The sequence below is a fragment of the Macrobrachium nipponense genome, chromosome 27 (genome assembly GCF_015104395.2).
Source record: "Macrobrachium nipponense isolate FS-2020 chromosome 27, ASM1510439v2, whole genome shotgun sequence".
Classification (NCBI taxonomy): domain Eukaryota; kingdom Metazoa; phylum Arthropoda; class Malacostraca; order Decapoda; family Palaemonidae; genus Macrobrachium; species Macrobrachium nipponense.
Genome location: NC_087216.1, coordinates 6,294,008 through 6,306,170, shown reverse-complemented (window position 1 = coordinate 6,306,170; position 12,163 = coordinate 6,294,008). Strand labels below are relative to the sequence as shown.

General features: G+C 35.7%; 1 long non-coding RNA gene across 2 annotated transcripts in view; it reads right to left on the bottom strand.

The window, feature by feature from the left end:
* Positions 1 to 12,163, bottom strand: part of LOC135200770 (uncharacterized) — a 647,058-nt gene that overhangs the window by 388,252 nt on the left and 246,643 nt on the right. The gene's annotated exons all lie outside the window — the stretch shown is intronic.

Genomic DNA, 12,163 nt, shown 5'->3' with positions numbered 1-12,163 from the left:
ATATATATATATATATATATATTCATACTCGCGCGCGCGCATAAACATACGCGCGAACACAAACATAAAGTAAACGAGAAAAAACGCAGAATAGGATTCACTCGACGAATAAAGCGATGACTCACATGTGCGAACTAGAATTTCAAAAGGAAAATGTTCTGGAGACTGCAAGTAAAAACTAAAATTTTGCGCAAAAAAACATCAAAGATATTAAAAACGATATGTGCTGCAATCCGGAAAGAATAACAAATTTCCGAAAAAGTTGTCAACACGTTGATGCAATAAGTTTGCACGCGTCTCGTCAATTAAATTGAAGAGCAACATCAATAGGTTAAAAAAATAAAAATAAAAAAAGTGAATAGAATGGAAAATGAATCAAGTGGTGCAACGTTCACTTTTTGCTCCGCTTATTCCACAATGCCTATCAAAAAATTCTCGCAGTATAAAAAAAAAAATTTGCTTTTCCCGTATAGAAGAAATCACACAATAAATTGTCTACCAGGAAATAATCACCAAAGGCAATAGTATAGTTCGAAATATGAGAATTGAATCCAGTCACCAACCAGCATTGCTCACATGAACAGGATACACCACTCAACAATTAAAGACACCTGACATGGGCCATTTACCTGTTCAGTATTTTTTTCCCCTTCTCTTTTAACTGTTGATGGGTCAGCCAATCTAATATTCTCGAGAAAGAGATAAATGCGGACTTGAAAAATGGATAAAACTCTTTTGTAAGTGACCGATATCATGAACAGGGAGAAACCGCATTTTTCCTGCGATAGCAAGAGGGCCACAAAAACAAAACGAAAAAGTCCAAAATGTGTAGCTAGTCGGAACATAAACCAAAATAGTACCCATAGGAGAGATACAGCATAGTTGATAAGACGACTTACCAGATTAAATCTTGTAAAAAGAGAACTGATCTATGGTTGTAGAGAGTACCAAACGAAACATATACAAACATATAAACATAAACATCTCTCTTTTCCCCAGATGGGATGGTATCATATGTTAACCTGCGATTATCAGCAAATCTTTGGGACGACGTTCCACTCCGGCTGCGATCCATCACAGTCACCCAACTACGATGTCAAAGAAGGTCCATTGGAGTCATTGGGAAACGGACTGAATGTTTAGTAAGGAGAAAAATGTGTACACACACACACACACACACACACACACACACACACACACATATATATATATATATATATATATATATATATATATATATATATATATATATGTATATATATATATATATTATCTACTCTATCTACCTATATATATATATATATATATATATATATATATATATATATATATATATATATATAGATAGATAGATAGATAGATAGATATACATATATATATATATATATATATATATATATATATATATATATATATATATATGTCTTTACATATGCACACGCATTTATGCACGAATATCAGCGAATAGAGTAAAAACTCCTTAATTAATTCTATTTCGGATGAAAGCACTTGACATTCGACATACAATTAGCCTTTCGAATAAACATTAGTGACCTCATTTTTAACATCAAAACTGTTTCGCTTTTCCCCATAATCATTTCTGCGAAGCGAAAACGATGTAGGGCAACTCGACGTAAAAACACAATGCGAATGGAAGTGTTAATAATTCCATTAACTAACTTTCAGCCTTGTTAAGAAAAAAAATATAAATATTTCGTTTCTTCTATCTAAGGGAAGTTTACTGAAACCTTAAAGTTTTCGATAATAATAATAATAATAATAATAATAATAATAATAATAAAATAATAATAATAATAATAATTTGCTCTGATGGGATATGAATATGATGGATCAGTTTCGATCAACACCTTGGGCATTTGTTTTCTTCTTCTCATCAGTACCATCGATACTTTATAATCCATTTAACTATTTTTCTATTCTGTTTCCCACAGAAGCGGAGGGATGCTCTACGAGGAGTATCGCTTCTGTTGACAGGTGTCTAGACAATGCATGAAGCAATAGTCAACCCGTTACAGCCCTTTATTTCCACTTATGAATGAAGTTAACTCCTGTGATCCCATAAATACCCACATAGCTACTACTTATCATAATCAATATAATTAAGTTACATAATATATTTCTCCTAATGCAAGTGGCTTCAGATAGGACAAGTACTCTACAAGTATTGCTCAAGCAACAAATGTCCCCTACCGAAGCCCAGCCAAATTCTTACGAAGAGTAGTCTGACAGATGAAATCAAGAAAGCCAACGCCAGGTCTCCCTTCATGTCCTATGCTAAAAATGTACCTTTGTATCTGATTTGATTCAAATCACTTCATAAGTTTGACATATGCATTGACGAACACGAGATAAAGAGGGAAGACAAACGCGAGACTTCCTTCGTGTACACAGATGACTGATGCTCCATTTCTGTATCAAGTGTGAATGATATCATTTTAACTGTATGGTTGAAGTTGCCATGACAAATTAGGTGCGAAAAACGCACAGATGGACTGGCACAGATGCCAAGCTCCCTTCACTCACTTGTATATGCTTGATGATCTACCTTTGTGCAAGGTCTAACTCCAAAACCTTCAACAGAGCGATGAACACAGGGATAACAGACAGACGATCTCGCTTCACAGACACTCATGCATGATGGTCAACTTTCGTACCAAGTTAGACAGAAATGTCTTCAACCATTCAGGACGAACTGCAGTCAAAAGGTTAGTGTGACAGACACGCTGACAGGCAGACTGACGGATGATCTCCCTTTGTGCATATCTTTGCATAATGTTCCGCTTTATATCAACTCTGGCTAAAAATCCTTTCAACGGTGTAGATGTTGCGATGACTGGGTAAGTGTGACAGATCTACTGACAGTCGGCCAGACAGATGCGATCCCTTCAGGCATACTTAAGCATGATGGTCTACCTTCCAGCCAAGTTTCACGGAAATCCTTTCAACCATGTGGATGAAGTTCTGATCACAAGGTAAACATGACAGTCACAGTCATGGAGAAGGGAGAGCTCCGTTCACGCTGTGCCAAGTTTAGAAGGAATCCTTAAACTGTATAGGAGTACGAAGGTCAAACTCGGAACCCTTCTACGACCAATTCCTAAATCAGTTATCTTCTTGACGGTCAACAAAGGTACGTGATATATTTGTATGACTGAGACTCACGATATTCCTAGATGACTTAGTACAAAGCTTACGCTACTGTTGAGAAAATATATAATATCTATGCATTAATCTGAGACTAAAACTTTATATAAAATTTCTTTTGAGTTTTTAATCATAAGTTAGCCACGCGTTAGCATGAGCTATGACTTCTAGTCTAGAGCATCCGTAAACACTATCATTCATCTCAGTTTTAATTACTTCCTGGGTGTTTTGATTGCCGCGTTAACATCTCTACTGTTATTGTGATGTTTGTTATTCAGTTGGCTTTGGATCCAGAAAGATTAATATTAAACAAGAATTGAACTGCCGTTTTCATGCCTCTTTTTGCTTGTTTGTCCATTCTGAAATTTTTTTTTTTCTAAATTCGTAATGCAAAACTAAGTCAAATCATTCAAACTTCAATCATCATCTGAACTGGTTGTATACCAGTATATATATGAAAAAAACCTGGAAAAAGAAATAAGAAATGCGAAGTCCCCAGTGTTCCATAATTTCCAGCATCCAGAGTTCGCTCACCCGCTCTTGAATGAGCGTCCAAGTAGACGAAGGAGACTGACATCAAGTCACTCTACCCTTTACACCGAAACCCGTCATTTGTTCCAAACTCCCGGTAAAGGGACAGCCGAAGGCGATATTTTGAAGGGTCGAGCAATTTTCGCCATCTGCCTTCGTCCCCCGGAGATAAACTTCCCGTTAAAACTTCCCTCTAGATGCCGAGAGAGAGAGAGAGAGAGAGAGAGAGAGAGAGAGAGAGAGAGACTGGCAATTACGGGTAATGCCACCACTGATAGAAATCAGATCAACAAAGTTGGCGGTCGAAAACAACAACATCAACAACAACAACGAAAAAAAAAGTTCCATTAAAATGTAATGAAAAGTAAACACTATACTTTTATCCAAAGAGGATTTCTTTTTCACGCCCAAAAGCAGGATTTAAAAAGACCGAGCCTTAATTAGCTTCCTTTTATTTTTACCTGCATGAACACAAACATGATGCGAAGCCCAGCTTACAAATGATGTCATTTTATAAACTTTATGGAAAAACAAAACATTGCTAAAGGATAAACAACCTCTCCTTTCATGCGTAGCCTGCAACATTAACGAATACTATGCCAATATATTCAAATATTATTTATATCTGGTTTAATATATATATCTATACTATATATATCTATCTATATAGTCCTAATATCCTAATAGATATCTATATATATATAAAATACATATATCTATATATTATATATGTGTCTGTGTGCAAGTTTTTACGTCTTTAATTAAGCCTTATAACCTTTTAGCTAGTTTATAATGACTATGTCAGTAATTTGTTTGAAATATACTAAACGCACATTACATTATAGATACACAAAATAAAAAAAGGAAATGCATATGGCACGCTTTAATCTGATTTCAAAATGAAAAAACAAGCAAAAATAATGAATACTGATTAAGAAATAAAAAGTCTTCATTGAATAACTCAAGATAATACGGCAATGCGATCAAAGAAAAATTGACGAAATTAAATATGACCTGATTCACTATCACGAAATGATTTCAGTGCGAAATAAAATAAATTTAAATATGATCAGTCAGAACCATAATATACTACAATAAGGTAAAGAAATCTTTGTCCTTGGTGTGTCAGAGAGAGAGAGAGAGAGAGAGAGAGAGAGAGAGAGAGAGAGAGAGAGAGAGAGAGAGAGAGAGAGAGAGAGAGAGAGGAACATTGAGTGAAAGACAGCATAAAGCTAAATTCTATCTTGTTCTCGTCTCGTCTTTGGAAATCCGAATCAGTTGAATGTACTTCTCCTCCTCCCTGCTTGTGTAACACACCTGGCAGACAATAATTCCTACCAAGTCTTGACGGCTTTTCATTCGCTTTTCTCCAGACGTAGCAAGAGCGACATTTATAAATATATATCTGTCTGCGTAATGTCTGAATACGAGAAGGTGCTGGGTGATGAAAATCTCTCTCTCTCTCTCTCTCTCTCTCTCTCTCTTATTTTGATATAGCCTATACTTCAATTTCCCTCTGTTTCATATTGGAATGAATCTAAAAAAAATTCACACATGTTTCCGATATAGTTTACACACAAACATGCACTCAAAAGCGTACAGATATTACATTATATATATATATATATATATATATATATATATATATATATATATAAATAACTCTTGAAAGTTAAGTCTGATGAATCTTAAATGGTAGAAGGCGAAGAGCAGCAGGCACTGGTGTAAGAATATAAACACTTCGAATAAAACTTGGAACGACTGGATTGGTCAGATCTAAAATGCAAATGACTGAGAAATAATAAACAAAATGGAAACGTCAACCGTGAGAGTGTGATTGTAAAAGTATTCGCGCGCTCGCACTTGTGTCTCCTCATAAATTGAAAACAAATAGCCGGAATTCTATTGTGACCCTCAAAGAAGTTCTAAACTCTAGCGTTGAAAAGGCAAGGTGAGCTCAAATCCTTTTATAAATTCACCACTGCGTAAATTTTGCACGTGTTACCTCTAGTCATTCCGTGCCTTTCTCGTTTATTTACTTCTGATTTTTATTACTATTCGGAATTAATAACTGTTCCATTCATTACTTTTCGTTCTAAGGTTTTTTTTAAGTGGCTGATTACATTTCTGAAATTGATTTGTTCTTGTGTAATTAAATGAAGTGCTAATTTTAGCTATGACTTTTATGCTCACTGGCATTCAAAGAACCATGGCTTTAGTCATGGCAGTAGTTATTACAAAAATTAGAAAAAAATAAGCGTGTAAACCTATGTACTAGTAGCGAAAAGTGATGGCATGGCATCAATAATAATAAAGTCACTCATTTTAGCTATGCAGGTAAGTTAAACTGACTTTTATGCTCGCTGGTATTCAAAGAACCATGGCTTTAGTCATGGCAGTAGTTGTAACCCAAATTATAAAAATAAACTTGTGAACCTATGTACTAGTAGCGAAAAGTGATGACATGGCATCAATAATAATAATAATAATAATAATAATAATAATAATAATAATAATAATAATAATAATAATAGCAGAGAGCCTCCAGCCAAAGGAATCCGAAGCAGGCGAAACAGTAGCACATACTCGGAATCAAACAACGCAAGTAATGGGATCAAATCTGACACGAGTAATCGCCTGAGTCAATAATTCCTGCTTCAATATCATTGCGTCACTGCACACAACCACTTGCAATTTAAGCTAATGCAACGAGAGCAATCTTCTGCTACACTCGATACATATCTGCATCGTCAGCAAATCATGTTGGGGGTTAGAATATCGGAAGAGACATTCGCAGCTGACTCTGTTGAAGGAAGTGTAAAGGAAAGCGTAAGACATATTACGAAATAGACACACCGATATAACATATGATTTATAACATTTACTGACGCCACCTACAACAGAGTTGAACAGACATTGACGCCGAATCAGAAACTGAATGCTGTCCGACAACTAAGCAGAATCGAAGCACGAGCTGGAAATACATGAAGATAATAATAATGCATGATCAGCGATAGTGAAATTAATTGCTAGATAGAATATCAGGTTGAAAAGACTAAACAAATAAATCAATGAATGAAAGATATGGAAAAATATTTGTGTCCGTGAAATACAAACCCCAACAGCCGCTGAACAGCTGGAAAGCATCCTATACCCTACACGAACCGGAAGGAATCCTTTACACCATAAGTAACCATCACGATGACACGTATCCATTCTCCTGTAGATCTTAACCTGGGAATCTTATGCAGGATATAAGAGTAGACAACACTGCGCAGATATGACAGTAATTACGCAAAAGGGATGAAGACTTGGAAAAATGACAACCTTTGGAGATTCGGTCCAACCAACCGCTGGACCAAATGAAGGGAACTGACAGGCAGCTGAGGGGTGAGACCCTTTCCCCCTTTTTTTCCCCTCTCTCAAGCGCCCCTCATCTAGACTCCAATCCTCAGGTAACTTCCTTTCCCCGGTCCCGACAGGATTCCCTTCGGATAATAATTCAAGAACTGGATTCACGCGGCCTAATTCGAAAGCAATGTTCAATTTACCTGACGTGGTGTGACCTTTCGGGGAGATAATTACCTGTTTCAGTATTTATTCTCCCAGGCCCGGACCCTTAATCGAGCCGACAGGAACCGGCGGGCTTCCTAGCGTGGAGAAAAATAGAATCTAATTCAATTACGAAATACATTTCTGATTGCTCCTTCGACCTAAGCCGCGATTTGAGAGGCAAATCCTCTTATTCGGTGGACGCGCAATATAACGCTTCACGAAATACACAGCCCTGCTCAGCAGCACCTTATTTTCTGGCGCTGTTTCCGTGAACCAGCTGATATTATCATTCTTTGCCTGTGATGAAATCTGAAATTTAGAATCGATTGCCTAGCATTATCCTATTTCTAGGAAATTTGTCCCTAAAAATGGAAATAAAACTGTTCATGATAAAGCTACTATAACAGATGATGCAGAAAACCGATAAACTGCAATCAAGGTCAATAAGACATGTATTTATTCAGTTCATGTCATTCCTTAACTTGCGGACTGTGTATGCACCACTTCGACAGCAAGCAAACAGTTTCCAGTTTCAGTGCTCAATGGTTTTCAGTTTTGACTCTCGTTCATTATCTCGAAGCAAAAAAATATCGGTGGATATGAAATACTAATACTATTTAAATAACAGCATCATATTAAAGTCATATTTTCCCGTTAACAACTAATTTCTGTAGGGATTAAGATACATATATATGAAAAAATTTCATCTCGTATATCTGCATATTTTAAACATAAGTTTGTCAGTATCATATGAAAGCAATTTTCATAATGATGACATAATTTATAGTCTGTCATTTATGGAATGGCAGGAACTGGTTAAAATATTAATTTATTCTAATTTGATTGCAACTTATCGGTTTTTTTTTTCGCCATTTACGATAGATTTACTATGAAGACCATTACATCAAAGTAACATTTTTCTAATAATGAAGACATACACATATGAACGTACTTGAAATAGCCGCATAAGCAAAGGTCAACCCGTTACCAGAGCAATAGATTCTGCCCTGGGAAGGAAATATTCCAATGTTCCGATGATAAACTGGTTACAAATTAGCTCTCTCTCTCTCTCTCTCTCTCCCTCCACATACCCACACAGACACACACACACATTATATAACCTATATATAAAATATTCTATAACTAACAAGATTTTCGCTTCTGGCGAGATTAAGTTTAATAAGACACAGGTCAGCGAGATAACCGGATATCATTTCTTCTTCTTAGTATTTTATTTCATTTACCGAAACGTTGATCTACATAAGAAAAAACTATATGATTTTCGGTCTTCTCGCTGCCCCGTATATTATTAAACGTTATTCATATAATTATATATAGGGTATTCAATATTTAGCCATGCATGGCCCGTGTGCAATATATGGTTGATATACATCACATTTTTTCACTAATTTTGCAAATGGCATTTTCCTGCTTTCAAATATTAAGTCACAATAAGACCTTCAATACCGAATTCATGAAAGCTCCGGAAATATCTTAGACCCAAAGGAATTTGTATATAAGTTCACCTACCCTAACCAGGTTTCGAAAACTTGCCTTTCGGGTTGGTACATGAAAGGTGGTTACTTAATGCATTCAGCTACCTGGCGAGATCAATTACGACACTTAGGTATAAAACTCTGTTGAATTCAGGTTCTGAACTTACAATCGATATCCATCCACCTCCACTTTTGAGAGCTCAGCGTGTGTGTGTGTGTATGAATACGTAATGTGTGTGTGTGTTGTATAATTATATATATATATATTATTATATATATATTATATATATATATATATATATATTATACTATATCTATTATGCATACTATGTATAGATATACGTATAAATGATATATGATATTTTGCCACTAATTTACTCATGGCATTAATTTGGAATTCCTTACACCTTGGGAGACAAACTCCAAAGATATTGTCTATAATAACTGCACTTGCCCCAGAAAAGCTTTGATTCTATAACCGTTACGGTTGACTTTAAGCACTCAGCCATCGAGAGAGCTACGAACTGATTTCTACTATGGAGTACAAGTTCTGCTAAAATTCAAGTTCTGTATGAAGAATCGAAACAAGCCATCTCCACCAAAGATCTGGCCATATATGTGCGATAGTTTGATATTAATTTTGTACGTGATGCTTTCATACTTTGAAAGATGAAGGCGAAGCTACACCGTTGACATCGAATTCCCTATCCTACCTTATGCTAATGAAACATAATTATTTTGGAAATAGATTCATGCAAGTGCAATGGTGTTTGAAAGTGAATATTATTCCATTCAGTAATGATAAAATTAATTTGATTACATTTTAATCTGAACAAGCGATGGTAGACAAATGTAAATTAAAATGCAGTACTTTATGAAAATAGGATCTCTCTCTCTCTCTCTCTCTCTCTCTCTCTCTCTCTCTCTCTCTCTCTCTCTCTCTCTCTCTAACCACATCCTCATCCTGAAATGCAATTATCAAATTTATTTATCATAACCTAAAAAGCATAAGACACCAACTCAGATCGATTTTCTGAACAGATTTCTTCTGGTGTGTGAATATATAACCTTATGTTTGTTCTTTGAGAAGGGATGATGAACTAGAAAATAAACAGATAAAGGCAGTGGATAGAAAGCCATTACATAAACATAAGCATTGCCACATATTCGTTGTTACTTATAAAATTATGAAAACTTGTACCATACTGTACAGTTTGGCACACAGTCCGAGAATCTACTATAACACACTTGACACCGTTTGTGTGAGCTTTTATGGATGTTAATGCATAGCATACAGTACAGGTATATCCATACATAAATCAAGGTTCTAGAAATTTATAAACAAGCATGCATGCATAATACATGAAGGAATTTCTTTGGGAGCACTATCGCCAGGGGTTCGAAATCCAAAACGGAAAAGGTCAGCTTCTCCAATACAACTCAGTAATCGGTCACTCTGCTGTAGCCAAAAGCAAACCAGGAGAAGAGGGAATCAGTGACTCATGAACTTAAATTTTCTACACGCTGTTTTTTTCCATCTGTCCACCCGCCTGTGGTGCTGGCGCATGGTAACACTGCGTCCCGGGCTTTAAATAGTTACATTCAGCTTACATTCAACAATAATAACAATATCCTATTAACGGTGTAATTCGCATACAGTAAATTATTAAAACACTTTTCAGTTGCAAATGTACACCCAGATACCCTTTTATTTACCTAAAACTTACACATAGCGTCACTATTTAAAGCCCGGGACGCAGTGTTACCATGCGCGACTACCACAGGCGGGTGGACAGATGGAAAAAAAAACAAAAGTACAGTCAATGATAAAAGCGTAACCTTTGCTCTGCCAACTTTTAATAATATACGAGGCAGGAGATTAGAGTACATTAAAGGAAACCAAGTTGAACTCAAATTTCTTGGAGGGTCATTTTCGTGTTTGAGAGTCCTATACTACGACAAAGTTTTATGCCCACCCATGACATGTATGAGTACATGACATAAAAGGCATATACTAATGGAATAATTCAAGAAAGATACACCTTCCGGACGATGTTAGCGATATCATCAGAAAAATAAATCGACACACACCCCGTGTATATGATATCATCTTGTTTCCCGAGACTTCTATTCCAATAAGTATGTAAATGTAAGTGTGTGATATATATATATATATATATATATATATATATATGTATATATATATAGATATATATATGAAATATCAACCTTAGGAAGAATGTCTGCACGCTGGAGGAGGGTAAGATACATTCTGTCATACGGCGTGGTATATTTCTAAAACACCCGTACCATTCTCTTCAGTATTGCGTGTATATCTATACTTTACCATTTCTCTGTGCCATTTCCTTTACCATAAATACTTCTTCAACCCTTTATCGCATTCCGAAACAGTATTTATTTTCCTCTCTCTCTCTCTCTCTCTTCTCTCTCTCTCTCTCTCTCTCTCTCCATCACCAGTTCCATCTCCATCAGCGTCTCCTTCCAACCTTATCACCTTCCTTCCTTGTCTCTCTCTCTCTCTCTCTCTCTCTCTCCCCCACCCCCTACCCTACGACCGCTTCCTCTGCAGAGTTCGTTCGATAGACAAGAACAGGGTTCTCCTCTTCTCTTCTCCTTTTCTTAAGACTTCCGATTATCTCTTCTATATTTTTCTTTCCAATTTCTCATATAGTTATAGTTCTTCATGATTAGACTAATAAAAATATAAAAAAGAAAAATTATTCACGAAACAAGTAGATAACTATTCTGAATATTATGCATATTTTCTACATTCACATTCTACCTACACGTGTGCGTTTATACAGATAAGACGGGTAAAGGGGAATACATGAATTAATGCGTGTATACATATGTTAGACTTTAACGCACGAAAAATATCACTTATGATGTTTTGTGTAGGCTACCAGAATACGTTTACAAAACACACAAACACACACACACACGCATATATATATATATATATATATATATATATATATATATATATATATATATATATATATATATACAAAATACATAATATATATTCACCTAGGTATGTACAAGGTGCGCGCGCACATCTAAGTTTTCCTGTATTGTAGCGAAAGTGGTTTTTAGTTTCGTACTTTGAATGTTTACTTCTGCAAAAATGTTCATCTAAAGGAGGAACAGAGGTGATCAATGAGCATTTCTTTATAGTGCACATTCGGCTCAATGTCTCGAGACCTTTGTTATCAGACTATACCCTGAATAGAAAGCGATCGCGGAAGGCTCATAGCTGTGCACTTCCGCCTAAATTACTGCACATGTATTTCGTTACTTGGAAATGGTTACATTTATATGATTTCACTAAAACAAATAAAATCATAATGTAATAAGATGAATGTGAAGGAAACTTTAATAAATATATATTCATA